Source organism: Salmo salar, chromosome 09, assembly GCF_965601325.2.
Source record: "Salmo salar chromosome 09, fSalSal1, whole genome shotgun sequence".
NCBI lineage: Eukaryota > Metazoa > Chordata > Actinopteri > Salmoniformes > Salmonidae > Salmo > Salmo salar.
In genome coordinates this window covers 161,772,113-161,787,913 of record NC_138299.1, presented here as the reverse complement: position 1 = coordinate 161,787,913, position 15,801 = coordinate 161,772,113, and positions in this window count along the sequence as shown.

Genomic DNA, 15,801 nt, shown 5'->3' with positions numbered 1-15,801 from the left:
ACATTTCAAAATATTCCATTACCGTACTTCGAAGCATGTCAACGCTGTTTAAAATCAATTTTTATGCGATTTTTCTCGTAAAAAAGCGATAATATTCCGACCGGGAGTCGTTGTTTTCGTTCAAAGACTGAAAATGTAAACATGGAGTCGTCTCGTGCACGCGTGCGCCAGTCTCATTGTTTTCAGATCGACCACTTACCAAATGCGCTACTGTTTTTCAGCCATGGCCTGCAAAGTCATCCTTCAACGTTCTGGCGCCTTCTGAGAGCCTATGGGAGCATTAGAAAATGTCACGTTACAGCAGAGATCCCCTGTTTTGGATAGAGATGACAAAGAAGGCCAAGAAATGGTCAGAGAGGGCGCTTCCTGTAAGGAATCTTCTCAGGTTTTGGTCTGCCATATGAGTTCTGTTATACTCACAGACACCATTCAAACAGTTTTAGAAACTTTGGAGTGTTTTCTATCCAAAGCTAATAATTATATGCATATTCTAGTTTCTGGGCAGGAGTAATAATCAGATTAAATCGGGTACGTTTTTTTATCCGGCCGTGAAAATACTGCCCCCTATCCATAACAAGTTAAAACATTCCCCAACCAGAAACGCTGATGGCAGCGTTCACGCAAATCGCAATCACACTGCACACTGCCCTAACCCATCTGGACAAGAGGAATACCTATGTAAGAATGCTGTTCATCGACAACAGCTCAGCATTTAACACCATAGTACCCTCCAAACTCGTCATTAACCTGTTGGGGCTAGGGGGCAGTATTTGCACGGCCAGATAAAAAAACGTACCCGATTTAAACTGGTTACTACTCTTGCCCAGAAACGAGAATATGCATATAATTAGTAGATTTGGATAGACAACACAGTGTGCAGAGTGATGGTGATTGCATCTTCTGTGGATCTATTGGGTAAGCAAATTGAAGTGTGTCTAGGGTGACAGGTAAGGTAGAGGTGATATGATCCTTGACTAGTCTCTCAAAGCTCTTCATGATGACAGAAGTGAGTGCTACGGGGTGATAGTCGTTTAGCTCAGTGACCTTAGCCTTCTTGGGTACAGGAACAATGGTGGCCATCTTGAAGCACGTGGGACAGCAGACTGGGATAGAGATTGACTGAATATGTCCGTAAACACACCAGCCAGCTGGTCTGTGCATGCTCTGAGGACGCGGCTAGGGATGCCGACTGGGCCGGAAGACTTGCGAGGATTAACACGTTCAAAAATGATGTGGGGTCTGAATGTTATGGAGGACGAGTTTACCCTCAGTGGAACCAATCCTCTATCTCCTGCGATCCCCCAGAACAGACGAGTGAAGAAATCTCAGACAGATTTGAAATGGAGACGCAGACGCTAATGTCTTCATAACAATCTCCTTTCACTCCTCTTTCTCTTACTATCGCTCTCTCCCTTCCTGTATCTCTCTCTCTCTCCCTTCCTGTTTCTCTCTCTCCCTTCCTGTTTCTCTCTCTCTCTTTCCCTTCCTGTTTCTCTCTCTCTCCCTTCCTGTTTCTCTCTCTCTCTCCCTTCCTGTTTCTCTCTCTCCCTTCCTGTTTCTCTCTCTCTCTCCCTTCCTGTTTCTCTCTCTCTCCCTTCCTGTTTCTCTCTCTCTCTCCCTTCCTGTTTCTCTCTCTCTCCCTTCCTGTTTCTCTCTCTCTCTCCCTTCCTGTTTCTCTCTCTCTCTCTCCCTTCCTGTTTCTCTCTCTCTCCCTTCCTGTTTCTCTCTCTCTCCCTTCCTGTTTCTCTCTCTCTCCCTTCCTGTTTCTCTCTCTCTCCCTTCCTGTTTCTCTCTCTCTCTCTCTCTCTCTCTCCCTTCCTGTTTCTCTCTCTCTCCCTTCCTGTATATCTCTCTCTCTCCCTTCCTGTTTCTCTCTCTCTCCCTTCCTGTTTCTCTCTCTCTTTCCCTTCCTGTTTCTCTCTCTCTCTCCCTTCCTGTATCTCTCTCTCTCTCCCTTCCTGTTTCTCTCTCTCTCCCTTCCTGTATCTCTCTCTCTCTCCCTTCCTGTTTCTCTCTCTCTCCCTTCCTGTTTCTCTCTCTCCCTTCCTGTTTCTCTCTCTCTCTCCCTTCCTGTTTCTCTCTCTCTCCCTTCCTGTTTCTCTCTCTCTCTCCCTTCCTGTTTCTCTCTCTCCCTTCCTGTTTCTCTCTCTCTCTCCCTTCCTGTTTCTCTCTCTCCCTTCCTGTATCTCTCTCTCTCACCATCCTGTTTCTCTCTCTCCCTTCCTGTTTCTCTCTCTCCCTTCCTGTTTCTCTCTCTCTCTCCCTTCCTGTTTCTCTCTCTCTCCCTTCCTGTATCTCTCTCTCTCTCCCTTCCTGTTTCTCTCTCTCTCCCTTCCTGTTTCTCTCTCTCCCTTCCTGTTTCTCTCTCTCTCTCCCTTCCTGTTTCTCGCTCTCTCCCTTCCTGTTTCTCGCTCTCTCCCTTCCTGTATCTCGCTCTCTCCCTTCCTGTATCTCTCTCTCCCTTCCTGTTTCTCCCTCTCTCCCTTCCTGTATCTCTCTCTCCCTTCCTGTTTCTCTCTCTCTCCCTTCCTGTTTCTCTCTCTCCCTTCCTGTTTCTCTCTCTCTCTCCCTTCCTGTTTCTCGCTCTCTCCCTTCCTGTATCTCTCTCTCTCTCCCTTCCTGTTTCTCTCTCTATCTCCCTCCCTGTTTCTCTCTCTCCCTTCCTGTTTCTCTCTCCCTTCCTGTTTCTCTCTCTCCCTTCCTGTTTCTCTCTCTCTCTCCCTTCCTGTTTCTCTCTCTCCCTTCCTGTTTCTCTCTCTCCCTTCCTGTATCTCGCTCTCTCCCTTCCTGTTTCTCTCTCCCTTCCTGTTTCTCTCTCTCACTCCTCTCATTTCACTCTCTCCCTTCCTGTTTCTCTCTCTCTCCCTTCCTGTTTCTCTCTCTCCCTTCCTGTTTCTCTCTCTCCCTTCCTGTTTCTCTCTCTCTCTCCCTTCCTGTTTCTCTCTCTCCCTTCCTGTTTCTCTCTCTCTCTCCCTTCCTGTTTCTCTCTCTCTCCCTTCCTGTATCTCTCTCTCTCTCCCTTCCTGTTTCTCTCTCTCTCCCTTCCTGTTTCTCTCTCTCTCCCTTCCTGTTTCTCTCTCTCCCTTCCTGTTTCTCTCTCTCTCTCCCTTCCTGTTTCTCTCTCTCTCCCTTCCTGTTTCTCTCTCTCACCATCCTGTTTCTCTCTCTCCCTTCCTGTTTCTCTCTCTCCCTTCCTGTTTCTCTCTCTCTCTCCCTTCCTGTTTCTCTCTCTCCCTTCCTGTTTCTCTCTCTCTCTCCCTTCCTGTTTCTCTCTCTCTCCCTTCCTGTATCTCTCTCTCTCTCCCTTCCTGTTTCTCTCTCTCTCCCTTCCTGTTTCTCTCTCTCCCTTCCTGTTTCTCTCTCTCTCTCCCTTCCTGTTTCTCGCTCTCTCCCTTCCTGTTTCTCGCTCTCTCCCTTCCTGTATCTCGCTCTCTCCCTTCCTGTATCTCTCTCTCCCTTCCTGTTTCTCTCCCTCTCTCCCTTCCTGTATCTCTCTCTCTCTCCCTTCCTGTTTCTCTCTCTCTCTCCCTTCCTGTTTCTCGCTCTCTCCCTTCCTGTTTCTCGCTCTCTCCCTTCCTGTATCTCGCTCTCTCCCTTCCTGTATCTCTCTCTCCCTTCCTGTATCTCTCTCTCTCTCCCTTCCTGTATCTCTCTCTCTCTCCCTTCCTGTTTCTCTCTCTCTCTCCCTTCCTGTATCTCTCTCTCTCTCCCTTCCTGTTTCTCTCTCTCTCCCTTCCTGTATCTCTCTCTCCCTTCCTGTATCTCTCTCTCTCTCCCTTCCTGTTTCTCTCTCTCTTTCCCTTCCTGTTTCTCTCTCTCTCTCCCTTCCTGTATCTCTCTCTCTCTCCCTTCCTGTTTCTCTCTCTCTCTCCCTTCCTGTTTCTCGCTCTCTCCCTTCCTGTTTCTCGCTCTCTCCCTTCCTGTATCTCGCTCTCTCCCTTCCTGTATCTCTCTCTCTCTCCCTTCCTGTTTCTCGCTCTCTCCCTTCCTGTATCTCTCTCTCTCTCCCTTCCTGTTTCTCGCTCTCTCCCTTCCTGTATCTCTCTCTATCTCCCTCCCTGTTTCTCTCTCTCCCTTCCTGTTTCTCTCTCCCTTCCTGTTTCTCTCTCTCCCTTCCTGTTTCTCTCTCTCTCTCCCTTCCTGTTTCTCTCTCTCCCTTCCTGTTTCTCTCTCTCCCTTCCTGTATCTCGCTCTCTCCCTTCCTGTTTCTCTATCCCTTCCTGTTTCTCTCTCTCTCTCCCCTCCTGTTTCTCTCTCTCACTCCTCTCATTTCACTCTCTCCCTTCCTGTTTCTCTCTCTCTCTCCCTTCCTGTTTCTCTCTCTCCCTTCCTGTTTCTCTCTCTCCCTTCCTGTTTCTCTCTCTCTCTCCCTTCCTGTTTCTCTCTCTCCCTTCCTGTTTCTCTCTCTCTCTCCCTTCCTGTTTCTCTCTCTCTCCCTTCCTGTATCTCTCTCTCTCACCATCCTGTTTCTCTCTCTCCCTTCCTGTTTCTCTCTCTCCCTTCCTGTTTCTCTCTCTCTCTCCCTTCCTGTTTCTCTCTCTCTCCCTTCCTGTATCTCTCTCTCTCTCCCTTCCTGTTTCTCTCTCTCTCCCTTCCTGTTTCTCTCTCTCCCTTCCTGTTTCTCTCTCTCTCCCTTCCTGTTTCTCGCTCTCTCCCTTCCTGTTTCTCGCTCTCTCCCTTCCTGTATCTCTCTCTCCCTTCCTGTTTCTCTCTCTCTTTCCCTTCCTGTATCTCTCTCTCTCTCCCTTCCTGTTTCTTTCTCTCTCTCCCTTCCTGTATCTCGCTCTCTCCCTTCCTGTTTCTCTATCCCTTCCTGTTTCTCTCTCTCTCTCCCCTCCTGTTTCTCTCTCTCACTCCTCTCATTTCACTCTCTCCCTTCCTGTTTCTCTCTCTCTCTCCCTTCCTGTTTCTCTCTCTCCCTTCCTGTTTCTCTCTCTCCCTTCCTGTTTCTCTCTCTCTCTCCCTTCCTGTTTCTCTCTCTCCCTTCCTGTTTCTCTCTCTCTCTCCCTTCCTGTTTCTCTCTCTCTCCCTTCCTGTATCTCTCTCTCTCACCATCCTGTTTCTCTCTCTCCCTTCCTGTTTCTCTCTCTCCCTTCCTGTTTCTCTCTCTCTCTCCCTTCCTGTTTCTCTCTCTCTCCCTTCCTGTATCTCTCTCTCTCTCCCTTCCTGTTTCTCTCTCTCTCCCTTCCTGTTTCTCTCTCTCCCTTCCTGTTTCTCTCTCTCTCCCTTCCTGTTTCTCGCTCTCTCCCTTCCTGTTTCTCGCTCTCTCCCTTCCTGTATCTCTCTCTCCCTTCCTGTTTCTCTCTCTCTTTCCCTTCCTGTATCTCTCTCTCTCTCCCTTCCTGTTTCTCTCTCTCTCTCCCTTCCTGTTTCTCGCTCTCTCCCTTCCTGTTTCTCGCTCTCTCCCTTCCTGTATCTCGCTCTCTCCCTTCCTGTATCTCTCTCTCCCTTCCTGTATCTCTCTCTCTCTCCCTTCCTGTATCTCTCTCTCTCTCCCTTCCTGTTTCTCTCTCTCTCCCTTCCTGTATCTCTCTCTCTCTCCCTTCCTGTTTCTCTCTCTCTCCCTTCCTGTATCTCTCTCTCTCTCCCTTCCTGTTTCTCTCTCTCTCCCTTCCTGTATCTCTCTCTCTCTCCCTTCCTGTTTCTCTCTCTCTTTCCCTTCCTGTTTCTCTCTCTCTCCCTTCCTGTATCTCTCTCTCCCTCCCTTCCTGTTTCTCTCTCTCTCCCCCTTCCTGTTTCTCGCTCTCTCCCTTCCTGTTTCTCGCTCTCTCCCTTCCTGTATCTCGCTCTCTCCCTTCCTGTATCTCTCTCTCTCTCCATTCCTGTTTCTCCCTCTCTCCCTTCCTGTATCTCTCTCTCCCTTCCTGTTTCTCTCTCTATCTCCCTTCCTGTTTCTCTCTCTCCCTTCCTGTTTCTCTCTCCCTTCCTGTTTCTCTCTCTCCCTTCCTGTTTCTCTCTCTCTCTCCCTTCCTGTTTCTCTCTCTCCCTTCCTGTTTCTCTCTCTCCCTTCCTGTATCTCGCTCTCTCCCTTCCTGTTTCTCTCTCCCTTCCTGTTTCTCTCTCTCTCTCCCCTCCTGTTTCTCTCTCTCACTCCTCTCATTTCACTCTCTCCCTTCCTGTTTCTCTCTCTCTCTCCCCTCCCGTCTCTCTTTTTCTCACCACACCCATTTCTCTCTCTCACCCCTCCCGTTTCTCTCTCTCACCACTCCCATTTCTCTCCCTCACACCTCCCGTTTCTCTCTCTCTCTCTTTCATCCCATCTCACCTTCTTATACTGTCTCTCCCTTCTTTACTACTCCTCTCCCAGACATCGGTTGGACCCATGGACAATCTCCTCAATCCTGTCTCCTCCTCTTCCCCAGACCCTCAGACCTCAGACCCCCAGATCCCGTTCTTCTCTCCCAGCCTGGTCTGTTCCAGACCCATAAACTGCTGCTCCCAGGGGGTCTAGAGAGAGGGAGGGAGAGAGAGAGAGAGAGAGAGAGAGAGAGAGAGGGGGGGGGCAGAGAGAGAGGCAGAGAGAGAGACAGAGAGCGAGAGAGAGAGAGAGACAGAGAGCGAGAGAGAGAGAGACAGAGAGGCAGAGAGAGAGACAGAGAGCGAGAGAGACAGACAGAGAGTGAGAGAGAGAGAGAGAGACAGAGAGCAGGAGAGAGAGAGAGACAGAGAGAGAGAGGCAGAGAGAGAGAGAGAGAGACAGAAAGACAGAGAGAGACAGTGAGAGACAGAGAGCGAGAGAGAGACAGAGACAGAGAGAGAGAGAGGCAGAGAGCGAGAGAGAGAGAGAGACAGAGAGAGAGAGGCAGAGACACACACAGAGCGAAGAGAGAGAGAGAGAGAGAGAGAGAGAGAGAGAGAGAGAGAGAGAGAGAGAGAGAGAGAGAGAGAGAGAGACATAAAAGTCTGAGAAAGGGCCAGGCTCCTGTTTCAAATTAGGTCTTGCTGGACAAAAGTCACCTAGACCCACAAGTCAACCCTGAGGGGCCCCTCTATACCTCCCCATTCAGTCCATATCTGCCATGCAGCCAGCTGTGGTTATGGTGTGCTACAAACAGCCAGCTAAACAATGAGGCTGTCTGTGTGAGAGAGTGAATGTGATGGATCTCTAGGACAGGGGATTTCAATGTCTTGGGGAACCCAGCCATTCCATGTATTTGAACTATTATACTATCTAGGTTGAGCAGGCAGTGTGAAAGCAGAGGCAATCAACATGGTGGAGGAATGGTGTTCTCCACATGACTTCTCCATGCACATCATGGTATTTCAGTCCCAGAATTCATTTATCCAGGCTGCATCACATCCGGCCGTGATTGGGAGTCCCATAGGGCACAATTGGCCCAGCGTCGTCCGGGTTTGGCCCGGGTTAGGCCATCATTGTAAATAAGAATTTGTTCTTAACTGACTTGCCTAGTTAAATAACGGTTAAAAAATGTTTTGCCCAGAAGGCACAGGAAGTGGTGCAGCCCAGAAGGCACAGGAAGTGGTTCAGCCCAGAAGGCACAGGAAGTGGTTAAGCCTAGAAGGCACAGGAAGTGGTGCAGCCCAGAAGGCACAGGAAGTGGTTCAGCCCAGAAGTCACAGGAAGTGGTTAAGCCCAGAAGTCACAGGAAGTGGTTCAGCCCAGAAGGACAGGAAGTGGTTCAGCCCAGAAGGCACAGGAAGTGGTGCAGCCCAGAAGGCACAGGAAGTGGTGCAGCCCAGAAGGCACAGGAAGTGGTTCAGCCCAGAAGGCACAGGAAGTAGTGCAGCCCAGAAGGCACAGGAAGTGGTGCAGCCTAGAAGGCACAGGAAGTGGTTCAGCCCAGAAGGCAGGTGTCAATTTTCTCCATGTACTTCAAGTCACATGACCAGGCAATTAATAACCAACAGAAATGCTTGTTACGTTAAACAGGTGAGGGAGTGAGGGAGTTCTATTTGGTGACATGAACGGGCTAAAGAGGTGAAGGAGGGAGCATCCTACTGAGACCAGTCAGGAGGACCCTACTGAGACCAGTCAGGAGGACCCTACTGAGAACAGTCAGGAGGAGGACCCTACTGAGACCAGTCAGGAGGAGGACCCTACTGAGAACAGTCAGGAGGACCCTACTGAGACCAGTCAGGAGGACCCTACTGAGACCAGTCAGGAGGAGGACCCTACTCAGACCAGTCAGGAGGACCCTACTGAGACCAGTCAGGAGGAGGACCCTACTGAGACCAGTCAGGAGGAGGACCCTACTGAGACCAGTCAGGAGGAGGACCCTACTGAGACCAGTCAGGAGGAGGACCCTACTGAGACCAGTCAGGAGGAGGACCCTACTGAGACCAGTCAGGAGGACCCTACTGAGACCAGTCAGGAGGAGGACCCTACTGAGACCAGTCAGGAGGAGGACCATACTGAGACCAGTCAGGAGGAGGACCCTACTGAGAACAGTCAGGAGGAGGACCCTACTGAGACCAGTCAGGAGGAGGACCCTACTGAGACCAGTCAGGAGGAGGACCATACTGAGACCAGTCAGGAGGAGGACCCTACTGAGAACAGTCAGGAGGAGGACCCTACTGAGACCAGTCAGGAGGACCCTACTGAGACCAGTCAGGAGGACCCTACTGAGACCAGTCAGGAGGAGGACCCTACTGAGACCAGTCAGGAGGACCCTACTGAGACCAGTCAGGAGGAGGACCCTACTGAGACCAGTCAGGAGGAGGACCCTACTGAGACCAGTCAGGAGGAGGACCCTACTGAGACCAGTCAGGAGGAGGACCCTACTGAGACCAGTCAGGAGGAGGACCCTACTGAGACCAGTCAGGAGGACCCTACTGAGACCAGTCAGGAGGACCATACTGAGACCAGTCAGGAGGAGGACCCTACTAAGACCAGTCAGGAGGACCCTACTGAGACCAGTCAGGAGGAGGACCCTACTGAGACCAGTCAGGAGGACCCTACTGAGACCAGTCAGGAGGAGGACCCTACTGAGACCAGTCAGGAGGACCCTACTAAGACCAGTCAGGAGGAGGACCCTACTGAGACCAGTCAGGAGGAGGACCCTACTGAGACCAGTCAGGAGGAGGACCCTACTGAGAACAGTCAGGAGGAGGACCCTACTGAGAACAGTCAGGAGGAGGACCCTACTGAGACCAGTCAGGAGGAGGACCATACTGAGACCAGTCAGGAGGAGGACCCTACTGAGAACAGTCAGGAGGAGGACCCTACTGAGAACAGTCAGGAGGAGGACCCTACTGAGACCAGTCAGGAGGAGGACCCTACTGAGACCAGTCAGGAGGACCCTACTGAGACCAGTCAGGAGGAGGACCCTACTGAGACCAGTCAGGAGGAGGACCCTACTGAGACCAGTCAGGAGGAGGACCCTACTGAGACCAGTCAGGAGGAGGACCCTACTGAGAACAGTCAGGAGGAGGACCCTACTGAGAACAGTCAGGAGGAGGACCCTACTGAGACCAGTCAGGAGGACCCTACTGAGACCAGTCAGGAGGAGGACCCTACTCAGACCAGTCAGGAGGAGGACCCTACTGAGACCAGTCAGGAGGAGGACCATACTGAGACCAGTCAGGAGGAGGACCCTACTGAGAACAGTCAGGAGGAGGACCCTACTGAGAACAGTCAGGAGGAGGACCCTACTGAGACCAGTCAGGAGGACCCTACTGAGACCAGTCAGGAGGAGGACCCTACTCAGACCAGTCAGGAGGAGGACCCTACTGAGAACAGTCAGGAGGAGGACCCTACTGAGAACAGTCAGGAGGAGGACCCTACTGAGACCAGTCAGGAGGACCCTACTGAGACCAGTCAGGAGGAGGACCCTACTCAGACCAGTCAGGAGGAGGACCCTACTGAGACCAGTCAGGAGGAGGACCATACTGAGACCAGTCAGGAGGAGGACCCTACTGAGAACAGTCAGGAGGAGGACCCTACTGAGAACAGTCAGGAGGAGGACCCTACTGAGACCAGTCAGGAGGACCCTACTGAGAACAGTCAGGAGGAGGACCCTACTGAGACCAGTCAGGAGGAGGACCCTACTGAGACCAGTCAGGAGGACCCTACTGAGACCAGTCAGGAGGAGGACCCTACTGAGACCAGTCAGGAGGACCCTACTGAGACCAGTCAGGAGGACCCTACTGAGACCAGTCAGGAGGAGGACCCTACTGAGACCAGTCAGGAGGAGGACCCTACTGAGACCAGTCAGGAGGAGGACCCTACTGAGACCAGTCAGGAGGACCCTACTGAGACCAGTCAGGAGGAGGACCCTACTGAGAACAGTCAGGAGGAGGACCCTACTGAGACCAGTCAGGAGGAGGACCCTACTAAGACCAGTCAGGAGGAGGACCCTACTGAGAACAGTCAGGAGGAGGACCCTACTGAGACCAGTCAGGAGGACCCTACTGAGACCAGTCAGGAGGAGGACCCTACTGAGACCAGTCAGGAGGAGGACCCTACTGAGACCAGTCAGGAGGAGGACCCTACTGAGACCAGTCAGGAGGACCCTACTGAGACCAGTCAGGAGGAGGATCCTACTGAGACCAGTCAGGAGGACCCTACTGAGACCAGTCAGGAGGACCATACTGAGACCAGTCAGGAGGAGGACCCTACTGAGACCAGTCAGGAGGAGGACCCTACTCAGACCAGTCAGGAGGAGGACCCTACTGAGAACAGTCAGGAGGAGGACCCTACTGAGAACAGTCAGGAGGAGGACCCTACTGAGACCAGTCAGGAGGAGGACCCTACTGAGACCAGTCAGGAGGACCCTACTGAGACCAGTCAGGAGGAGGACCCTACTCAGACCAGTCAGGAGGAGGACCCTACTGAGACCAGTCAGGAGGAGGACCATACTGAGACCAGTCAGGAGGAGAACCCTACTGAGAACAGTCAGGAGGAGGACCCTACTGAGAACAGTCAGGAGGAGGACCCTACTGAGACCAGTCAGGAGGACCCTACTGAGACCAGTCAGGAGGAGGACCCTACTCAGACCAGTCAGGAGGAGGACCCTACTGAGACCAGTCAGGAGGAGGACCCTACTGAGACCAGTCAGGAGGAGGACCCTACTGAGACCAGTCAGGAGGAGGACCCTACTGAGACCAGTCAGGAGGAGGACCCTACTGAGACCAGTCAGGAGGACCCTACTGAGACCAGTCAGGAGGAGGACCCTACTGAGACCAGTCAGGAGGAGGACCCTACTGAGACCAGTCAGGAGGAGGACCCTACTGAGAACAGTCAGGAGGAGGACCCTACTGAGAACAGTCAGGAGGAGGACCCTACTGAGAACAGTCAGGAGGACCCTACTGAGAACAGTCAGGAGGAGGACCCTACTGAGAACAGTTAGGAGGAGGACCCTACTCAGACCAGTCAGGAGGACCCTACTGAGAACAGTCAGGAGGACCCTACTGAGACCAGTCAGGAGGAGGACCCTACTGAGACCAGTCAGGAGGACCCTACTGAGACCAGTCAGGAGGAGGACCCTACTGAGAACAGTCAGGAGGACCCTACTGAGACCAGTCAGGAGGAGGACCCTACTGAGAACAGTCAGGAGGACCCTACTGAGACCAGTCAGGAGGACCATACTGAGACCAGTCAGGAGGAGGACCCTACTGAGAACAGTTAGGAGGAGGACCCTACTCAGACCAGTCAGGAGGAGGACCCTACTGAGAACAGTCAGGAGGACCCTACTGAGACCAGTCAGGAGGAGGACCCTACTGAGACCAGTCAGGAGGAGGACCCTACTGAGACCAGTCAGGAGGAGGACCCTACTAAGACCAGTCAGGAGGACCCTACTGAGACCAGTCAGGAGGAGGACCCTACTGAGAACAGTCAGGAGGACCCTACTGAGACCAGTCAGGAGGACCCTACTGAGAACAGTCAGGAGGACCCTACTGAGACCAGTCAGGAGGAGGACCCTACTGAGAACAGTCAGGAGGACCCTACTGAGACCAGTCAGGAGGACCCTACTGAGACCAGTCAGGAGGACCCTACTGAGACCAGTCAGGAGGAGGACCCTACTGAGAACAGTCAGGAGGACCCTACTGAGACCAGTCAGGAGGAGGACCCTACTGAGAACAGTCAGGAGGACCCTACTGAGACCAGTCAGGAGGACCCTACTGAGAACAGTCAGGAGGACCCTACTGAGACCAGTCAGGAGGAGGACCCTACTGAGAACAGTCAGGAGGACCCTACTGAGACCAGTCAGGAGGAGGACCCTACTGAGAACAGTCAGGAGGACCCTACTGAGACCAGTCAGGAGGACCCTACTGAGAACAGTCAGGAGGACCCTACTGAGACCAGTCAGGAGGAGGACCCTACTGAGAACAGTCAGGAGGAGGACCCTACTGAGACCAGTCAGGAGGAGGACCCTACTGAGAACAGTCAGGAGGACCCTACTGAGACCAGTCAGGAGGAGGACCCTACTGAGACCAGTCAGGAGGACCCTACTGAGACCAGTCAGGAGGACCCTACTAAGACCAGTCAGGAGGACCCTACTGAGAACAGTCAGGAGGAGGACCCTACTGAGAACAGTCAGGAGGACCCTACTGAGACCAGTCAGGAGGACCCTACTGAGACCAGTCAGGAGGAGGACCCTACTGAGACCAGTCAGGAGGAGGACCCTACTGAGACCAGTCAGGAGGAGGACCCTACTGAGACCAGTCAGGAGGAGGACCCTACTGAGACCAGTCAGGAGGAGGACCATACTGAGACCAGTCAGGAGGAGGACCCTACTGAGACCAGTCAGGAGGAGGACCCTACTGAGAACAGTCAGGAGGAGGACCATACTGAGACCAGTCAGGAGGACCCTACTGAGACCAGTCAGGAGGAGGACCATACTGAGACCAGTCAGGAGGACCCTACTGAGACCAGTCAGGAGGAGGACCCTACTGAGAACAGTCAGGAGGACCCTACTGAGACCAGTCAGGAGGAGGACCCTACTGAGACCAGTCAGGAGGAGGACCCTACTGAGACCAGTCAGGAGGAGGACCCTACTGAGAACAGTCAGGAGGAGGACCCTACTGAGAACAGTCAGAAGGACCCTACTGAGACCAGTCAGGAGGAGGACCCTACTGAGACCAGTCAGGAGGAGGACCCTACTGAGACCAGTCAGGAGGAGGACCCTACTGAGACCAGTCAGGAGGACCCTACTGAGACCAGTCAGGAGGACCCTACTGAGACCAGTCAGGAGGAGGACCCTACTGAGACCAGTCAGGAGGAGGACCCTACTGAGACCAGTCAGGAGGACCCTACTGAGACCAGTCAGGAGGAGGACCCTACTGAGACCAGTCAGGAGGAGGACCCTACTGAGACCAGTCAGGAGGAGGACCCTACTGAGAACAGTCAGGAGGAGGACCCTACTGAGAACAGTCAGGAGGAGGACCCTACTGAGACCAGTCAGGAGGAGGACCCTACTGAGACCAGTCAGGAGGAGGACCCTACTGAGACCAGTCAGGAGGAGGACCCTACTGAGACCAGTCAGGAGGACCCTACTGAGACCAGTCAGGAGGAGGACCCTACTGAGACCAGTCAGGAGGAGGACCCTACTGAGAACAGTCAGGAGGAGGACCCTACTGAGACCAGTCAGGAGGACCCTACTGAGACCAGTCAGGAGGACCATACTGAGACCAGTCAGGAGGAGGACCCTACTGAGAACAGTTAGGAGGAGGACCCTACTCAGACCAGTCAGGAGGAGGACCCTACTGAGAACAGTCAGGAGGAGGACCCTACTGAGACCAGTCAGGAGGACCCTACTGAGACCAGTCAGGAGGAGGACCCTACTGAGAACAGTCAGGAGGACCCTACTGAGACCAGTCAGGAGGAGGACCCTACTGAGACCAGTCAGGAGGAGGACCCTACTGAGACCAGTCAGGAGGAGGACCCTACTGAGAACAGTCAGGAGGACCCTACTGAGACCAGTCAGGAGGAGGACCCTACTGAGAACAGTCAGGAGGACCCTACTGAGACCAGTCAGGAGGAGGACCCTACTGAGACCAGTCAGGAGGACCCTACTGAGACCAGTCAGGAGGAGGACCCTACTGAGACCAGTCAGGAGGAGGACCCTACTGATAACAGTCAGGAGGAGGACCCTACTGAGAACAGTCAGGAGGACCCTACTGAGACCAGTCAGGAGGACCCTACTGAGACCAGTCAGGAGGAGGACCCTACTGAGACCAGTCAGGAGGACCCTACTAAGACCAGTCAGGAGGAGGACCTTACTAAGACCAGTCAGGAGGAGGACCCTACTGAGACCAGTCAGGAGGACCCTACTAAGACCAGTCAGGAGGAGGACCCTACTGAGACCAGTCAGGAGGACCCTACTGAGACCAGTCAGGAGGAGGACCCTACTAAGACCAGTCAGGAGGAGGACCCTACTGAGAACAGTCAGGAGGAGGACCATACTGAGAACAGTCAGGAGGACCCTACTGAGACCAGTCAGGAGGACCCTACTAAGACCAGTCAGGAGGAGGACCCTACTGAGACCAGTCAGGAGGAGGACCCTACTGAGACCAGTCAGGAGGAGGACCCTACTAAGACCAGTTAGGAGGACCCTACTGAGACCAGTCAGGAGGAGGACCCTACTGAGACCAGTCAGGAGGAGGACCATACTGAGACCAGTCAGGAAGAGGACCCTACTGAGACCAGTCAGGAGGAGGACCCTACTGAGAACAGTCAGGAGGAGGACCCTACTGAGACCAGTCAGGAGGACCCTACTGAGACCAGTCAGGAGGACCCTACTGAGACCAGTCAGGAGGAGGACCCTACTGAGACCAGTCAGGAGGACCCTAATGAGACCAGTCAGGAGGAGGACCCTACTGAGACCAGTCAGGAGGAGGACCCTACTGAGACCAGTCAGGAGGAGGACCCTACTGAGAACAGTCAGGAGGAGGACCCTACTGAGAACAGTCAGGAGGAGGACCCTACTGAGACCAGTCAGGAGGACCCTACTGAGACCAGTCAGGAGGAGGACCCTACTGAGAACAGTCAGGAGGACCCTACTGAGACCAGTCAGGAGGAGGACCCTACTGAGACCAGTCAGGAGGAGGACCCTACTGAGACCAGTCAGGAGGAGGACCCTACTGAGAACAGTCAGGAGGAGGACCCTACTGAGAACAGTCAGGAGGACCCTACTGAGACCAGTCAGGAGGACCCTACTGAGAACAGTCAGGAGGAGGACCCTACTGAGACCAGTCAGGAGGAGGACCCTACTGAGACCAGTCAGGAGGAGGACCATACTGAGAACAGTCAGGAGGAGGACCCTACTGAGACCAGTCAGGAGGAGGACCCTACTGAGAACAGTCAGGAGGAGGACCCTACTGAGACCAGTCAGGAGGACCCTACTGAGACCAGTCAGGAGGAGGACCCTACTGAGACCAGTCAGGAGGACCCTACTAAGAACAGTCAGGAGGAGGACCATACTGAGAACAGTCAGGAGGAGGACCCTACTGAGACCAGTCAGGAGGAGGACCCTACTGAGAACAGTCAGGAGTTTTTGAAAGCAATCAGTTTTCCATGTGAAAGCACAGAATCCTACTCATTATGATTATCTACCTGGCTGTCTGCCTGCCTTACTTTCTGCCTGGCTGTCTGCCTGCCTTGCTTTCTGCTTGCCTGTCTGCCTGCCTGTCTGCCTGCCTTACTTTCTGCCTGGCTGCCTACCTTACTTTCTGCCTGCCTGTCTGCCTGCCTTACTTTCTACCTGGCTGTCTGCCTGCCTTACTTTTTGCCAGCCTGTCTGCCTGCCTTGCTTTCTGCTTGCCTGTCTGCCTGCCTTATTTTCTGCCTGCCAATCTGCCTGCCTTACTTTCAGCCTGTCTGCCTGCCTTACTATCTGCCTG